We start from the raw sequence: 19,333 nt of genomic DNA, 5'->3' as shown, positions 1-19,333 counted from the left end.
GGGAAGAGGTTTGCACCAGCATATGCAAATATTTACATGGCCCAATGGGAAGAGACTGTCTTTCCCAAGTGTGAAAAGACTCCCTTATCATACTTACGGTTTTTGGATGATGTCTGGGGGGTGTGGAGTCATAGTCAACAAGACTTTGAAACTTTTTTAGGAGTATTAAATGCGCATCATGCCTCGATTAAGGTACAAGCGGTGGTTAACGAACAGGCTATTGAGTTCCTGGATACAACGGTATATAAGGGACCAGACTTTCCTTCTACGGGTCAGTTGGATTTTAAGATGTTCTTTAAAGAAACAGATACCCATGCCCTGTTGCATCATCAGAGTTTTCATCCGAGACATACATTTAGAGGTATAGTGTTATCCCAGCTCCTTAGATTTAGGAGGATTTGTTCAAGAGAGGATGACTTTCAGGAAGCTAGCCGCACGTTGTTTGGTGCGCTTCGGGCAAGAGGTTACTCTAGATCGCGGCTTAGAGGGATTTATAAAGAACATTGTCGGTTGCAGGCGAACCCAGAGCCCAGGCCCTCGGGAGCGGGCAAAGTTCTAGTTCCGGCCATTTTTCCGTATACTCCGGAGGCAGTGAGACTTAATAAGGAGATTAGGGATAATTTCGAGGAGACATTGGGAAATATCCCGGAAGGTCAGGATATTGGCAAGGCAAGGCAAGGCAAGGCAAGTTTATTTATATAGCACATTTCATACACAATGGCAATTCAAAGTGCTTTACATAGAAGAAATTAAAATAATAAAAAGAAAGAAGAAATTTAAATAATAAAAAGAAATAAGAATAATTAAAACAGTTTAGAAAAATATAATGAAATACAGTACAGTACAGTACAGTCGGACGAACAGCGGCACAATGCTCATTCAGTAAATGCATAGCTAAACAGATGTGTTTTGAGTCTGGATTTGAATGTGACCACTGTAGGAGCACATCTGATCTCTTCTGGAAGCTGGTTCCAGCTGCGGCTGGCATAATAGCTAAAAGCAGACTCACCATGCTTAGAGTGAACCCTTGGTATTTCTAGCTGATATGATCCTAATGATCTGAGTGATCTGTTGGGTTTATATTCAGTGAGCATATCTGTAATGTATTGAGGTCCTAGGCCATTGAATGATTTATATACCAGTAATAAAACTTTGAAATCAATCCTAAATCTAACTGGGAGCCAGTGTAAAGACCTGAGGACTGGTGTGATATGTTCATATTTTCTGGTTCTGCTCAGAATCCTAGCGGCAGCGTTCTGTATGAGCTGCAACTGTCTTATGGTCTTTTTGGGAAGGCCAGTGAGGAGTCCATTACAATAATCCACCCTGCTGGTGATGAAAGCATGCACAAGTTTCTCTAAGTCTTGTCTGGAAACAAAGCATCTAATTCTTGCAATATTTTTTAGATGATAGTATGCTGATTTAGTTATTGCTTTGACATGACTACTGAAACTAAGGTCTGACTCTAGTGTCACACCAAGATTCCTGATTTGATTTTTAGTTGTTTGACCCCTAGAGTGAAGGTATGTGTTCATCTTGAGAACTTCATCTTTATTTCCAAATGCAATGACTTCAGTTTTGTCTTTGTTTAATTGAAGAAAGTTTTGACACATCCAACTGTTGACTTCGTCAATGCATCGGCACAAGGAGTCAATGGGGCTGTAATCATTGGGCGATTGGGCTAAGTACAGCTGTGTGTCGTCAGCATAGCTGTGGTAAGCAATTTGGTTCTTTCTCATTATTTGGCTCATTGGGAGCATATACAGGTTGAATAGGAGTGGCGCAAGAATTGAGCCTTGAGGGACTCCGCATGTCATGGATGTCCACTCAGACTTATGGTCTCCTATACTCACATAATAACCTCTCCCATCTAAGTATGACCTGAACCATTTTAGGACTATCCCAGAAAGCCCCACCCAGTTTTCCAGCCTGTCAAGAAGTATGTTATGATCGACAGTGTCAAATGCAGCACTGAGGTCAAGTAGTACCAGCACTGATAATTTGCCTGAATCAGTATTTAAGCGAATATCGTTTATTATCTTTATGAGCGCTGTCTCTGTGCTGTGGTGCGGTCGGAAACCAGATTGAAAATTGTCAAAGTATCCATTCGAGCATAAGAATTTGTTCAGCTGATTGAAGACAACTTTTTCAATGATCTTGCCTATGAAAGGAAGATTCGAGATCGGTCTATAGTTGCTTAATATGGTCTTATCCAGATTGCTCTTTTTCAGGAGGGGCTTGACAACTGCAGTTTTCAGGGAGTTTGGAAAACTCCCAGAGAGAAGTGAGGCATTTACCACTTCTAGAAGATCTGCTTCTAAACTGTTTAACACACTTTTGAAAAAAGATGTGGGAAGTGTGTCAAGGGCGCATGTTGATGTTTTAAGGTGCTGTACGGTTTCTACCAAAATTTTGCCATCAATTTTTTTGAAATCAGATAAAGTTACTACTTTCTCAGGTGGTCTGATCTGTCTGACCCCAGCACAACTCAAGGATGTGCTGATCACCTTTCTGATATTATTGATTTTGTCAGAGAAGAAAGAAGCAAACTCACTGCACTTACTGTTTGAGAGCATTTCACTGGGAATCTGGCTTGGGGGGTTTGTTAGTCTCTCTACAGTAGCAAAAAGAGTGCGTGTGTTGTTTAAATTGCTGTTTATAATATTTGAGAAGAAAGTCTGTCTAGCTTTGCCTAGTTCCATATTGAAAGCATGAAGGCTGTCTTTGTAGATGTTATAATAGACTACAAGTTTTGTCTTCCGCCACATGCGCTCTGCTTTTCTGCATTGTCTTTTCATATTTTGCACTGCTGTTGAGTTTCTCCAAGGTGCTTTTTGTCTGCCACTCTTCCTCCTGACTTTCACAGGAGCAATATCATCAATTGCACTTTTAACTTTTGAGTTAAAAGAATCAAGGAGAAAATCAACAGAGTCGGCAGATATGCTTGGTGTTAAGGATATAGCCTTCATAAATAGTACACTAGTGTTCTCATTTAACCCTCTGGGGACCAAAAACGCGCCCACGCGTTTTGCTCGTTTTTTTTTTTAGCAATGAAAAATAAACACAAAATGCTCTGTTAATTTTGATCTTTCATTTTCGTGTAATACATCAATCGATCCTGTTCAGTTTCTATTTTTTTTCTGTATACTCACAATACAAATAAAGTGTTTTGCTTTTTGACAAATAAAGAAAAACTAACATGATGCTATTTCTGCCTTCTCTCTGTCAGTAAACTCCCATTTGAAACGCGTTCGAAAATTATCTATAACTCCGCGAAAATTCAGTCAAACAGGCAAACAGACCCACGGGCATAAAGCTTGAGATCGCAGCTTTTAAAAGAAGTAATTTATATAAAAAACAAATATTATCAGCTTCTGTAATCTGTATAAAAAGAGAGCGACTCCAGTCGAGCTCATTACGAGCCATTCAAAAGTAATTTGACCACGCCTCGGAGAGCGCGTGCTATTCAAACGCAAATTCTGAGAACCATTTCAGTCTGTGAAACGCCCCCACATCAGCTGTAAACAAAGAGGCATAATATAGCCTACCTTATGGAGAAAATTTTCCGTGCTGATATGAGGAGCAGATCCCGCTGAGGAGTGAGGTAGGCTAAGTTATCCTTTCTCAAGTGTTAATGTGGAATAACGTTATGGAATAACGTTGTAGGCTTATGTAAACAAAAAGATGAATCGCGTTTCTATAATATGAATCGCGTTTTCTGTGAGATGAATGAAGGGTACATATTTGTAAAGAGTGTTTAGCCTAAATATGAATCGCGCGTCTGTGTGTGAAAGAATAAACTGCTTTTACAGTTACAGTTACTGCGTTACAGTCAGGCGAAGTATGAAAGACAACATTTTGTTGACTAGATTTGGGTACAGTTTTTACTGTAGAATATACTGTCACATCAAATAAGCTTTTCTGCTCATAAATATAAAATACTATTTTGTCAAAAATAAAGTCATAGACTAAGATGTTCCAATGTTGGCTATATTCAAACTAATGAATACATATGATAAAATGTAGGCCTATAATCTTTTTTTTTTTTTTTTACAAAGAAAGAGTACTTTTTTGCAGAAATATTGCTGAAATTGTAATTATTGTTGTAATTGTAACCTTTTTAATAAAATAGCAAAACATATTTACAAGATAGATGTAAGCAAAATCTTAAATGGTCAATATAAGTCTTCTTCAAAATATATATTTTGTCCTTGTATTGTGGCTCAGTCAGTGTCACACCTGAATGAATGGCTAATTATGCAGAGTCATTATGCAGAGTGGGTGGGACTAAGGTGTAAACTACTCCTCCCCCTCGCATATTGGCTTTCCAAGCAAAACCTGTTTTACACCATTTAAATCAATGTATTTTTTTTTGTGAACGATAAAGCAAGACTATTTTCACATAATTTTGAAGCTAGAACTGAAAGGGACAACATCCATTAGTCAAAAGTCTTGTGGGCACATATTTTGTATGAGTTTTGTAGTCTTATTTCAGCAACTTTCATTTTTATTTTTTTAAATAACCACGCATAAACATTATTCTCTTAAAAATACAAACATCTACATACATGTTGCTCGCATATTATGGTAGCCCTGTTTGTGCTATATAGAGTGAATTTACACCTTTGCCATTAACATGTTTATAAATAACTGAAAAAAGCACAAATGTCAGAGCATGTCAGAACATCTCAAGGGCCCCAAAAACAGCTTGGTCCCCAGAGGGTTAAGCATCTCTTCTTGACAGACACAGATCTAGCTTCAATGGCAGGAGAGATCAATATATCAAAGAAAATACAGAAATGATACAGAAATCTTGGAGTAACGTTTGATGACCAGCTGACCTTCACAGATCACATTTCAAAGACAGCTCGATCATGCAGGTTTGCACTGCACAACATCAGGAAGATCAGGCCTTTCCTTACTGAGCATGCAACACAACTTCTCGTCCAGGCCGTGGTCATCTCTAGGCTTGACTACTGCAATGCTCTTCTGGCTGGACTTCCATCATGTGCAACCAAACCTCTACAGATGATCCAGAACGCTGCAGCTCGTCTTGTCTTCAACGAGCCCAAGAGGGCCCACGTCACTCCTCTGTTCATCTCGCTGCTCGCACCAAGTTCAAGGCATTGACGCTTGCTTACAGATCTATCACAGGCTCAGCTCCCTCCTACTTTCACTCACTCCTACGAGTCTACATCCCTACCAGAAGCCTACGATCGGTCAAAGAGCGACGTCTTGTGGTTCCATCACAGAAAGCCACAAAATCACTTTCCAGAACATTCTCATTCACAGTTCCATGCTGGTGGAACGCTCTCCCCACCCTCATCCGGAATGCAGAATCCCTGACAACATTCAAAAGACAGCTGAAAACCCATCTCTTCCGTGAGCACTTAACTGCATAAAACAAAAACAAACAAAAAAACTTCCCCTTCCCTTTAAAACCTCACTTATCAGGCTTATGCTACTCTGAATAATGCCTGAACTTCGTATTTTGAGCACTTCTTGCATTGTTTTTGCCTCTTCATGATGACTCGCTTAATTTAGTCCTAATTTGTAAGTCGCTTTGGATAAGTGTCTGCTAAATGACTAAATGTAAATGTTCATCTCATAAATTGTCGTGTATTGATGGTGTGCTAACCCTAACATGCTAGCTAGCCCTGGGTGCACCTGCCACCTAACTGTTATTCTTTTATGATTTTTTTCTAAATAGGAATGCTTACTGAAATGTTTCTTTATTCAAGAAGGGCATTTGAGAAACAATTTGAGAACTTTGATAAAAGAAATTAAGGATTGAAACCCTATGAATAGCCTGTGAATAGCCAGTCGTTAGTAACTATAATGCAGACAAAAGAAATGCATATTTAGAGCCATAACCAGGCTGGAGAGGTGTGAATGTGTACATGGGGAGACTGAGACTGAATGGGGCTCGTTTGCACCACAAAACAATAGAGACAAAAGACTGAATAGATGATGACTAAACATCAGTAGCATTTTAGAGTCTAATCAAAATAAACGTCATATGACATGACCTTGAAAAGCATTTAACTAAATACAGAGTTTTAGACTTATATTCTTCAGATTTTAACCCTCTGAGGTCGACAAACGCGCCCGCGCGTTTTGCTGGATTTTTTTCAGTTCAGTTCAAAAGAAATTAATTTTGCTCTGTTGACTTTGATATTACAAGCAAGTTTCATACATCAATCGATTCTGTTAAATGTGTATTATTTTTGTGTATACTCACAATAAAAACAAACTGTTGTGCTTTTTGCCAAATAAAGAAAAATAAACGTGATGCGAGTTCTGCCTTCTCTCTGTCAGTGAAGACCATTCTGAAACGCGTCCGAAAATGAACAATAACTCAGCGAATACTGAGTCAAACAGGCATACAGTCACACAGGCATGAAGCTTGAATTCTCTTCTTTAAAATGAGGTAATTTATATAAAAAAAAAATATTCTCATCTTGTGAAATCTGTGTTAAAAGAGAGCGATTCCAGTCGAGCTCATTAGAGCTCATTCAAAGGTAATGTGACTCCGCCCACGGAGAGCGCGCGCTATTCAAACGCAAATTACTGAGGCAAACCTGTGAACGCCCCCCATATCAGCTCGAGGAAACACAAGTTTAATCATATCATTGTAGCCTACGTGTTTACACCATCTGGCAGCGCTGTGAGGAATAATAATAACGGAAAATCTACCTCAGAGTGCGGGTATTGCAGGAGAGAGGATCCGAATATGTAGTAAGTTTTTTTTCCTTCTCAAGTTAATCGCGTTTCTGTGAATGAATGAACGGCAGCCGCAGAGATGCCCGCTGTTTATCACAGCTCGTAAAAAGACAGTTTAAATTTAAATTGCGTCTCTGTGTGAATGAATGATGATGTTTTAGCAAACTGTATTGCTATACTGAGCGGAGTAAAAATCGACAGAAATATGTTGAAATAAAATGTAGGCTATTTGTATAAGCAACGTATTAAACTGAAAATTAACATTTATATGCCCTAATATTTCATAAAAACAACGTTACAGTCAGGCGTTTCTGTTTGTGAATGAATGTTTCGGTTTTAGCAAACTGTATTGCTATACTGAGTAAAAATCGACTTATTTGTATAAGCAACGTATTAAACTGCAAATTAACATTTATGTTTCTTATAATAAAAATGAAAGACCTATGTTACAGACATATGAAAGACAACATTTCGTTGATTAGTTTTGGATAGATTATACATTTTTACTGTAAAATATCTGCCAACTCAAATAAGCTTTTGTTTGCCAATATTTGCTCATGTTAAATATAGTATGTTTTGTCAAAAATAAAGTAATCAAATAATCAATCAAATCCTTAACTTTGAAATATGTATGATAAAATGTATACTTTAGTTTTTACAAAGAAAGATTACACTTGAATTGTTGTTGTAATTGTAACCTTTTTAATAAAAAAAATATATTTACAAGGTAGATGTAAACAAACTATTAAAAGGTAAATATAAGCCTTTTCTTTAAATAATTTTTATTGTGTTTTATTAGTGACAAATTTGGGGAGAGGATAAATATTCCAAAACTGAAAATACAGTATGAGAATTAACTGCACAATTACTAGACATGTTTTCCTTGGATATTATAGGCCAAATTGCAAGCACAATATGTGGAAAAATAAAAAAGAATTGAGATGCTTCCAACTGTTGCTCTTGCATTCTTGTGGCTCAGTGACTCACCTGAATGAATGGCTAATTAAGTATGCAGGCCCCATTGTCTCCTAAGGTGTGAACCACTAAATATGCATGATCGTTGACGCCCACTCCGCATATTGCCTTTCCAAACAGAAAGTGCTTTGCAAAATTCAAATCAATGTATTGTGTTATGTGAATGATAAGGGCAGGATGATTTTCACATCATTTTGAAGAAAAAACACTAGGCAATGACATCTATTAGACAAAAGTCTTATTGGCACATATTTAGTATGTGTTTTATGGCCTTATTTCAGAAACTTTAGTTTTTAGTTTTTTCAATAACCACGCATAAACATTATTCTCTCAAAAATGCAGACATGTACATTCTTGTTGCTCACATATTATGGTAGCCCTGTTTGTGCTAAATAGAGTGTAATTATACCTTTGCCATTAATATGTTTATAAGCAACTGAAAAAAGCACAAATGTCAGGGCATGTCAGAACATCTCAAGGACACCAAAAACCCCTCAGACCTCAGAGGGTTAAATATAAAATGTTTAGACATGTGGCTTTAGCTGCAGTGCATTTCTAGATTGCTACAGTGCCAACTTCAATTTTATTTTCATGAGGATGTTTCATAAAAATAAATTTCTAATAACTTTACTAAACTTTTTATAACAATTTTCTTCATTATGACAATAATTACAATAATCTACATTTACAATAAACTGCCAGGTGTCAGCTTTCAAATGAGATCATACTTGTGCTTTTAGTGCAAAGGGATCATGAACTGTATCTGTTTCAGTTTGGGTATGTCATTTCTGGGGATTTTTCAAAAGTGGGGTTGCAGGTTAACAGGTTAAGTAAAAAAATCTTTAATTTATTATAATTCTGAATCTTGGTCTGTAAATTCTCTAACAAACTACAAATACATAGCTGAGGTCCTGCACCCCTACAATGTCTACATGAGGGGTAACAGTGTGATGAATTTTGGGTGGACTTTAAGTTCAAATTTAACTTTTTACAATAGGTCATCCTTTTTCAATGTATGAACCTTTTTGAATCTGGAAGACAAGGCAACGTGCCATTCTCCTTCCGCTGATTCCACCCAATAGCCTGGACAGTAAGCATATCAGTTCTTACTGTAAAGAACAATAGAAAATCACAATAAATTGTAAAATGTTAATGTGTACATTGGCAAGCTAGGCAAGGGGCAAAGATGATTACAAACCTGACTTGGCCAAATACTTTGTGGTCAGGGCACATCTGGAGAGAAGACTGTTGACTTCTTCACCCAGAGTGGTTCCAGCACCTTCCTGGTTCCTTGCATTCCACAGAATCTACAGGAAGCAGTGGACTTGTTAAACAGTGTGGACAGAAGGGTGATCAAGATTGATACATATCCCGAGGTCACCAGCTGTAGAGGACAGCACGTAAGGGCTCATGTACAACTCAAAACACACTCGTGGGTTGTTGTTGTTGTGTGGGTCACAATGTCATTCATTGTGGCACTCTGTTAATTGTTGGCTTACATCACACACTGAGAAATGTAAAAATCAAGTAGTTAACCCTCTGGGGTCTGAAGTGTTTTCTGGGCCCTGGAGGTGTTCTGACATGCTCTGACATTTGTGCTTATTTCTGTTACTTGTGACATTTTCATGGCTAAAGTCTGATTACACTGTTTAGCACAAATGACATTTATGCGTGGCTTGTGAAAATACAAAAAAAAATTGTCACTGAAATAAGGTCATGGGGCGGCAGTGGCTCAGTGGTTCATGTAGATTGTCTACAAACCGGAAGGTTGGTGGTTCAATCCCCGGTTCCACCTGACCAAGTGTCGAGGTGTCCTTGAGCAAGACACCTAACCCCAGCTGCTCCCGACGAGCTGGATCGCCTTGCATGGCTGACACCGCCGTCGGTGTATGAATGAGTGAGTGAATGGGTGAATGTGAGGCAATATTGTAAAGCGCTTTGGTGGCCATTGGGTCTGTGAAAGCGCTATATAAATGCAGTCCATTTACCATTTACCATGAAACCCATACTGATTATTTCCTCACAAGACTTTTGGAAATTGTATCACGTAACCTAGAATATTTGCTCCAAAACTATGTGAAAATCATCCTGACAACTCATTCAGATAAGACAATACATTGATTTAAAATTTAGACGTGTTTTGTGTAAGAAAGCTTTATGCGAAGAGGCGTAAACACAACCTGAATATTGAAGGCTTGAGAAAGACAAAGACCCTCCCCATAATGGCCCTATTAGGAGTGATCAGGCCCTATCATTCTGAGCAATCTTGCACAAAGAATCAGGAGATTTAAAAAAGAATGGCTTTTTGATTGTTTGGATTTATTTACAACACAACATAATCCAAAGATACACAACAAATGACAAAAAAAAGTACATTATTGAACACACTGATCCAAAGACAGAGATCTTTGTGCCATTCCTAAAAACATTGTACATACCTTTCATTTCCAAGGTGTTTGATTTCCACTTTACCATGTTCATGTACAGAGACTCATGTGAATGTTGAAGTCAGCAGGACTTATCAGTGGGGCATCTTGGCCCCTGAAAAAATAAATAAAAATAAACACCAGTGAACATGCTGATATCAAGAGAAACTAGAGGGCTGCAAGGTTTTGGGAATAGATTTTATATTTTTCTGGTTAAAATTGTTTTTTAAAATTCACAGAATACTCACACACACAAATGTTTCCAACAATATATAATGAACACCAGGTCTGTTGTGCCTTGTAGGCATACGTGCAGTGCTGCATAAAATAATAATAATAATAACAATAACCTATAGCTGTCATGAACTGCATGGAAGCAGAGACGGTAGTCGGATCTAAATGCAGCGATAGAATTTAATTAACAAAGACTTGGTAAAACTCAGAACTAGAACAGGGAAAACTCACGGAAGATACATACATTCATACATTCAATAACTGACCCCGAACAAGAGAGCACACAGGGTTTAAATACACAGCGGGATGAGGGAACGAGACACAGCTGGGGCAAATGAGCACAATAATCAGGACCATACAAACTAACAAGACAACACACCTGAAACAAGGGAACTAATAATTAACATGACTAGCAGACTAGGACTAACTGAATACAATGAACAGGAACAAGAAACTGAATGTAAAAAAACAAAGACAGAGAAAACACAAACCAGAAACATGACAAAACACACCGTTACAATAGCAGCCTATAAATCGTTAAAAAGGAGCACTTCAGTAACAACTACGCTAGAGAAAAATAAATAGATTTTACTTTAAATGTTTCCATTCGTTATGATGTTATGAAATGAGATGGGAGTAAAAACATGAAGCCTATTGTTTGGTGCGTTTTGCTTTTCAAACGCACAAAGCCTTTTGAATATGAAACATGGTGACCATATTATACATATCTACGTTTGAGCAGATATCCACAAACACAGTAACAGTAAACACGGGTCTAAACATTATAATATTCAGCATATATCTAGTAACAGTTCAACTGCAATGTGAAATTTATGCAACAATAACATTAACTAATATAATTCAGAATACATTTCTTACCTTACTTATCTTTCTTGTCTTCAAATCGCGTTCTTCTTCTTCTGAGGTAGGGCTGTACTCAACCAAAGAAAATCTTGGTCGACTGAAGTCCTGAAATTTTCGACAAAAAATCGACTAAAAATGACGGTAAAAAAAAACAACAAAAAAACGTTAAATTAATTAGATGCGCACTGTGCGCAGTACTTGGTAGCCTTGTTGTCCGCCTAAATGAATTATAAACATAAAAAACTAGTAGGCTATTTGCAGTATATTAAATCGTTTTTGACCTAATTATTTTGCACTGAAATGAGTCTGACACTCGAGTCTGTCGGCTCTGACAGAGTTGCATCACGTGCACCTGCGCAATATCATAGCTTATGATTTCCGAAAATAGTACTATGTTGTCAACTAGTGATATCATCACAAGAACTGTTGAGGAATATGCAACATAATTTAGACAATTATTTTTGTCATATGTTATAATAATAAGTTATAACTGTCAGACACTATCATTTCACCGTGCATGTCCTCGCACCGAGCGAGGCTGAACATGAGCTCAGCTTCGCAGCTGAGACACGAATAGACTATTAACTTAAAGCTTTTACTCTTAATAAACACAAAAGGCACGTCCACTTTAATAAAAAAAGAATATTTATTAAATAAACCAGATCAAGAGCAGAAACGAAATAAAGTGCATAACTGAAAAATAAAGCATCCTAGGCTCAAAACTAACACAACCAACAGCACAGCGCAATTGCGCATTAGGCTCCAAATAAAAAATAAAAAAGTTAGGTTATCACACTAAAACATTGAAATATGCGAATTCTGATATATTCATATAGCCTACTCAAAACAGACAGGGCAAGCTAACGCAGACAAGTGAGCTTACCACTTTTAGATGATATGTCATGTTTGTCGTCGAGCTGTGGAAAACTGTTGCTTGCAAACTTTGCATTCGACCTTTTTCCCGTTATCAATTTTAACAAAATGCTGCCACACTGTCGATTTCTTTGTTGTTGACATGTTAGAAGAGGACTGACTATTAAACGCTCTCACAATTAAATAAATAATATTCAGCATTAAACCTTCTATAGTTATCGCTCTCTCTTGGGTTGGGCTAATCCAAAAAAGGTGAAAACAAGGGGGGTGTTCTGAAGACAGACTGTTACAGTGAAACAAGGGTACTCTGAAAACACCCCCATTAGCAGTTAGTGCTTTCCACCTGATGAAATGAGCGCGCCTCAGCGCGGCAAAACTGATGAAACAAACGCGACAAAACTGATGAAATGAACGCGGCAAAAAATCGACCAATCAGAATTTTGGTCGAACCAGAACGTATCGACCAATTAATCGACTAATCGACTGGGACAGTACAGCCCTATTCTGAGGTAAATCCAATGTAAGCTCACGGCGTGTCTTTCAAACTCGACGAAAAGCAGAGACTTTGGTGAAGTTTGATGCTTTGTTTTTGAGGTAACGAGTGCATTCGTGTGAGGTGTGGACGATTTGCATGTCAATCTCTTTTGTGCGTGTGGGCGTGGTTAAATTTAAAATAATGAGCAAGGGTTTGAGAAACTGGACATCTTGTTGGTTTTATACAAATTACTTAAACAGAGAATATTTGTTTTCAGTTTGAATCCGATCATTTAAAAGTACACACTTAAATGTGTATAAAGATATATGGCTCATAAATGTGTGACAAGTATTCGCTGAGTTTTGTTTCAGTTTATAGACGTGCTCAAGAAAAAAAAGTTCACCGTGACGGAGAGGCAGAACGCACACCCTGTTTATTCTCTTTATTTTACAAAAGCACAATGTTTTGATTTGATTGTAAGTGGACACATACAATAGTACAGTGGTTCCCAACCTTTTTTTGTCTGAGACCCCCTTTTTCCCAAGAAAATATTTTAGGGCCCCCCTTCACATTTAATGATATTTTCGCTCTTGTAAGCTTGCAGCAAGGATGACAAAATATGTTGTTTTCAAACAAACGGTATGTTTACTATAAACAGATATGTTTATGCACAAATAATAGCCTATACTATTGAAAATACAATAACAAAAACATTAGTAGGCCCTTTGTAAGCCTATACTTGGAGTAGCCTATGAATTTGCCCTATTTTAAATGCAATAACAAAAATATCAGTATTCACACTTGTGTGTAGGTAAAAAAAGAATGAATATAGGCTATTACTACATGACTTCTGTCTGGGACCTCAATACTTGCATGTTATTTGTGAGGCTTTATCAATGTGAGGCTTTATTTTTTAGGCTTTTGGCGCTATAGCGAGCGATAATAAACTTGCGTTTATTAACAGAATAATGCGTCTTTCGGAAGAACATTGTAGCCGGAACTACTTCTCTCTCTGTGTGCGTCTATGACGAGTCACGCAGGTACTGGGCTACTCCGCAGCGGCAGCGATCCGAACCAGGGTAAAATAGTCCCAATGTAATCACTTGTTATAGGTGTACCATAGTGATTCAGGATAAGACAAAAACACGGTTTGGAAAATGGATTCATGATGAACTCGCTCATTATCTAAATTTTTAGCAGAAAAAAGTTAAGGACTTTTATTTAATGCAAATTGCTCAAAACTTTTCAAAATATGACGCGACCCCCCACAGAGCTCGCTGAGGCCCCCTTGTGGGCCGCGACCCCCCTGTTGGGAACCACTGCAATAGTAGACATCTCACAGATTCTTTTTTCATATTTCTTTTTTCTATATGACCATAAATGACAGAGAAATTTAAGTCTATTGTGCTACAATGTGAAGAAAATCCAGAAAAATGCACCGGCGCGTTTGCCGACCTCAGAGGGTTAAAAGCATCACCTCACATTTTGTATTGTGGGCTTTGGCATCCATCAGGTACAAGCAATGTCTCATTTTCTGAAGAGGTTGAAGATGAGTCAGGGCCTCTGACACCTTCTCCAGGTATAGCACTCTGGAACTCTTTTTGGAGAAACATTGTATAGGCAAAGATTTGTCTTCTATACATATTCAGACCTTTTGGAAAAAACAAATAAGTAGAGAGCACATTGCACACTGAATGCTTCAGATCATCATCATCTACAAATATTTTTAACTGCAATTTATCAAGACCAATGCCAACCTTTGAGGAGCCATCAATGCCTGCACACAGCAATTTCTACACCTTATTCATCCAACTTGTTGGCCTGCTTTGATTTCCCACACATTGCTTTTCCTGCTGTCTACCAAAGTAAATTGTTTCAACAAGTCAGTAGTTCATTCAAAGACATTAAATAGCAGCGCTGTATGCCTAGTCCAGGCCCAGGTCATTTCTAGGCTTGACTACTGCAATGCTCTTCTGGCTGGACTTCCATCATGTGCAACTAAACCTCTACAAATGATTTAGTCTTCAACAAGCCCAAAAGAGCCCACGTCACTCCTCTGTTCATCTCTCTGCACTGGCTACCTCTCGCTGCTCGCATCAAGTTCAAGGCATGACGCTTACTTACAGATCTATCACAGGCTCAGCTCCCTCCTACTTTCACTCGCTCCTACGAATCTACATCCCTACCAGAAGCCTACGATCGGCCAACGAGCGACGTCTCGTGGTTCCATCACAGAGAGCCACAAAATCAATTTCCAGAACATTCTCATTCACAGTTCCCTGCTGGTGGAACGCTCTCCCCACCCTCATCCGGAATGCAGAATCCCTGGCAACATTCAAAAGACAGCTGAAATCTCATCTCTTCCGTGAGCACTTAACCTAAAAAAAAAAGGGGTTCCTTCCTTTAAATCCTTGCTTATCTGGCTTATGCTACTCTGAACAATGCCTGAACTTCGTATTTTGAGCGCTTCTTGCGTTGTTTCCTTTGGCCAAAAGCGTCTGCTAAATGACTAAATGTAAATATCAAACACACCAACAATTACAGTCAAGATTTTGTCTTTGATTGCCTGACCCATCTTCCATCTGTAACTACCTGAATTTGAATCTAGCTGTATTTTTTTCATCCAGCTCTACAACTTTACTCAGTTTGAAAGTTTTATTGCATTGGTAACCACCCACATAGCAACATTTTGACGTCCCAGATCCAGCCCACATCTGGCATGTGGAATGATGATCTGGCCCTCATACAGCGTGGAATGATGGCCCTTTGGCGGCTCACTCCTGTTTGTCCCGTTTGTCTCTTTTTCTGTTCTCTTCTTTCCTTCAGTGATTCTGCTTCTGTTAAAATGGCGTCGTGTTAGTGGCCGCACACCGATTTCCCACTATATGATATTTCAGCAAAGCAACCATTCTGGTCAAAATCTTGACTGGTTGTCATTTTGTCACTCGCTTTGTGTGTTCAATTTATATTAAGGTTGGTAAAGCACAAACACATTGTAGCTTCAGTCATAGACTGAGAGAAGATTTATTTCCTCTGTTGTAATAATGATTGAAATGACAGATCTGATGTTATGTTTCACTCCTACATTGGTAGTTGCCAATCTTCTATAGTTTTATCTTTAGATTTTTCTATGAATGCTTACTATAGAAATATGCACCATATTCAACATATTAACATTGCAAAATTTGGTAACACTTTATTTTACAGTGTCCTTGTTATATATCCGAAAAATTTATTTACCATAGTAATAACAGTAAATTATTGTTAAAATAATTATTAAAATAAATTATTTTAAAATAAATTATTGTTTAGGTTTACCAGGACAAACACACACACACACACACACACGAGACCGAGACAAGACCTGTCTGCCTCGCTGCCTGCTGTGAGTGTGTTTGCTTCGGTGCTGTAAGCTCCGTCTTAGCCTCGTATTTCCTTGTTTTGAACCATCATTTACTACAATTTCTAGTTGTTTATACTACTACTAAATACAGCTTACCCAACATCTCAGATTAACCTGACATCGCTAGCTTCCGTTACTACTAGCACAACACGCTAGTAATTCGCTAGCCTGTTAACGCGCCACCCGTGCGCTCAGCTATTTTTATTTATATATTTTTCGCTCGCGCCTTTGAGTTCATTTGCCTTTGAGTAAGAAACACTCAACAAACACGGTGAGTAATGTCTTGTCCTGTTATTATCATGCGTCCCGTCTGAGCGCGTAGTTGTTTTTGGAGCTCTCGATTTGATTTATAATTCTTGATTTTTCTCTTTAAACTCACTTTTACAACGAACATTTTCTACTTTTCCTCACTGAGAAGCACTAACGTTACTGCTCAAACCTCATAGTTACAACGCGGACTGTTGAGCAGACGCGTCTCAAGCCTATTAGTAATCCAACGCTGCATACTCTTAAAGGTTACATCCATGGATCATGGCTGAACGCGTCTTCTCCACACTCATTTACAAACAAAAAAAAATTTTTCGCCTATCGTGCGTCTACTCTACACCCCTACCACAAAAAAAAAAGTATTAATATTGTATTAATATTGATAGCATCACTGGTAGCTTCGTTGCTAACTCACTGTCCATCTGTTAAAATGGCGAATATATCAGATGTAAGTAGTCTACCTTTTGGTGCAGGTGAGGACACATTTGAGCTGCACGCACTGCAGTCTGAGGTGGAAGCTGTTGAGAAACAGATCCACGACCTTTTATTGAGACAGGCCGAGCTGAGAGACCGGTGTTTGGCTCTTGAAACATCACGCGCCGATGCACACAAATCAGTGTTTAACGTTACTAACCCGCTGACTCCGACCGCGTCTACTCCGTGCGTTCCTCAGCATCGGTCGCGATCAGCCATGGTCTCGTTCACTCCGGCTCCAACACGCCACCACGAAGCCTGGGTGGTTCCGCAGCGGAAGACGCGAGTCAGGTTTAGACCAAGACTTTCTCCGACCCTCCCGGTTTTCGAGTTATCCACACAAAACCGCTTCTCCCCTCTACGTGAAACAGAACGCGATGCTGTGATCATCGGCGATTCCGTCGTTTGGCATGTACACGCTACGTTAGGTAAAAGTAAGGTGCACAGTCACTGCTTTCCTGGTGCTTGTGTTTCTGAAATCGCTGCTCGCGTTCCCGAGATCCTGAACGATGACGAGCGCGTCGGAACTGTGGTCCTGCACGCGGGAGTGAACGACATCAGGCTGCGCCAGACGGAGATTCTGAAGAAAGACTTCAGGAATCGAATCGATACGGTACGCAGCACATCGCCTGAAACAACGATCATTGTGTCAGGACCGCTTCCCACGTACCGATTAGGGCATGAAAAGTTCAGCAGATTATTTGCGCTAAATGAATGGTTAATGTCATGGTGCAATGAGCAGAAACTGCTCTTTGTAAATAATTGGAATCTGTTTTGGGAGCGTCCTAGGCTTTTCCGTGCTGATGGCTTACACCCAAGCAGATTCGGAGCGAATCTTCTGTCGGATAACATCTCCAAAATGTTAAATACCCTTTGACTAGTAACCAAAAGTCCAAATCATAGTCTCTGCTGCACCAATTTAACTGATATAAATACTAGTGTAGAACATTGCATAGAAACCGTGTCTATTCCTCGTTTAGTGAGATCAAATAATAAATCTACTGCAGGATCTAGGAAAAATCTAATTGTTATTAAAACAGAAAATGTTGCTATTAGTAAACAAAAACTATTTCTAAAGCTAGGTCTTCTAAACATTAGATCACTCACACCTAAGGCAGTTATTGTAAATGAAATAGTCACAGATAATAGCTTTGATGTACTTTGCCTTACTGAAACCTGGCTTAAACCAAATGATTATTTCGGTATTAATGAGTCTACTCCTCCTGGATACTGTTATAAGCATGAGCCCCGTCTGATTGGTCGTGGCGGCGGTGTTGCAACCATTTATAGAGATATTCTTAATGTTACTCAGAAAACGGGTTATAAGTTTATTTCATTTGAAGTACTTGTACTAAATGTTACGCTCTTAGATGTTAGAAAAACATCCCTATTATCTCTAGCCTTGGCTACCGTATATAGACCGCCAGGGCCTTACGCTGATTTCCTAAAAGAGTTTTCAGATTTTCTCTCAGACCTATTAGTCAATGTCGATAAAGCATTAATTGTTGGAGATTTTAACATACACGTAGATAATCCAAATGATGCGTTAGGAGCTGCGTTTACAGATTTATTAAATTCATTTGGGGTCAAGCAAAACGTCACCGGACCAACACATCATCTTAATCATACACTCGATTTAATTATATCACATGGAACCGATCCAACCGATATAGATATCATTCCACAAAGTGATGAAGTCACTGATCACTACATGGTAACTTGCATATTACGTACTGCTGTAATATGTCATGCGGCGTCGCGTTATCAACCAGGCAGAACAATCGTCCCATCCACCATAGATAATTTCTCAAATTGCTTATCTAATCTGTCTCAGCTGCTGCCTGAACCCAAACAAACAGATGAACTAGAAGAACTAACTAGCACTATGAGCACCATTCTCTCTAGAACATTGGATGTGGTTGCACCTATTAAAGTAAAAAAGGTCAGAGAGAAAAATAAAGCACCATGGTACAATAATACTACGCATGTTTTAAAGAGAGAAACACGTATTTTAGAATTCATTGCGAAGACACTTGAAAGAACTGTTTTCAACCAAGTAACATCCTTCTTGTCTCAAAACAACCAGCTGGATGTCAACCAATCTGGCTTCAAGAAAGGGCATTCAACTGAGACTGCACTACTGTCAGTCACAGAAGCCCTACGGATCGCAAAAGCTGCTTCCAAATCTTCAGTCCTCATTCTCCTGGATCTGTCTGCTGCCTTCGACACTGTGAATCATCAGATCCTTCGGTCCACCCTCTCATCGCTGGGCATCACAGGAACTTCACTCCACTGGTTTGAGTCCTATCTCACAGGTAGGTCCTTCAAGGTCACATGGAGAGGCGAGGTATCCAGAGCACATCAGCTGACCACAGGGGTTCCCCAGGGTTCAGTTCTTGGTCCCCTCCTCTTCTCCATCTACACCACATCACTGGGACACATCAAACAGGCACACGGTTTTTCCTACCACTGCTATGCTGATGACACGCAGCTCTTCCTCTCATTTCAACCAGATGATCCCACAGTAGCTGCACGGGGTCTCAAGCTGTCTGGCGGACATCTCCACATGGATGAAGGAACATCACCTGCAGCTCAACCTGGCAAAGACTGAGCTTCTCG

At 39.0% G+C, this 19,333-nt stretch overlaps 1 protein-coding gene across 1 annotated transcript in view; it reads left to right on the top strand.

Annotated features, from left to right (window-relative positions):
* The window catches only part of LOC309497419 (uncharacterized protein), a 64,186-nt gene extending 57,211 nt beyond the window's left edge, over positions 1 to 6,975 (top strand). The window contains exon 2 of the mRNA XM_082167702.1: positions 6,079 to 6,975. The gene's annotated coding sequence lies outside the window, so the exon portion shown is untranslated. The remainder of the gene's footprint in view (positions 1 to 6,078) is intronic.
* Positions 6,976 to 19,333: the final 12,358 nt, after the last annotated feature.

This window comes from Leuciscus leuciscus (genome assembly GCF_965113295.1).
Source record: "Leuciscus leuciscus genome assembly, chromosome: 4".
In the NCBI taxonomy this organism is placed as follows: domain Eukaryota; kingdom Metazoa; phylum Chordata; class Actinopteri; order Cypriniformes; family Leuciscidae; genus Leuciscus; species Leuciscus leuciscus.
This window is presented reverse-complemented; position numbering and strand designations above follow the sequence as displayed.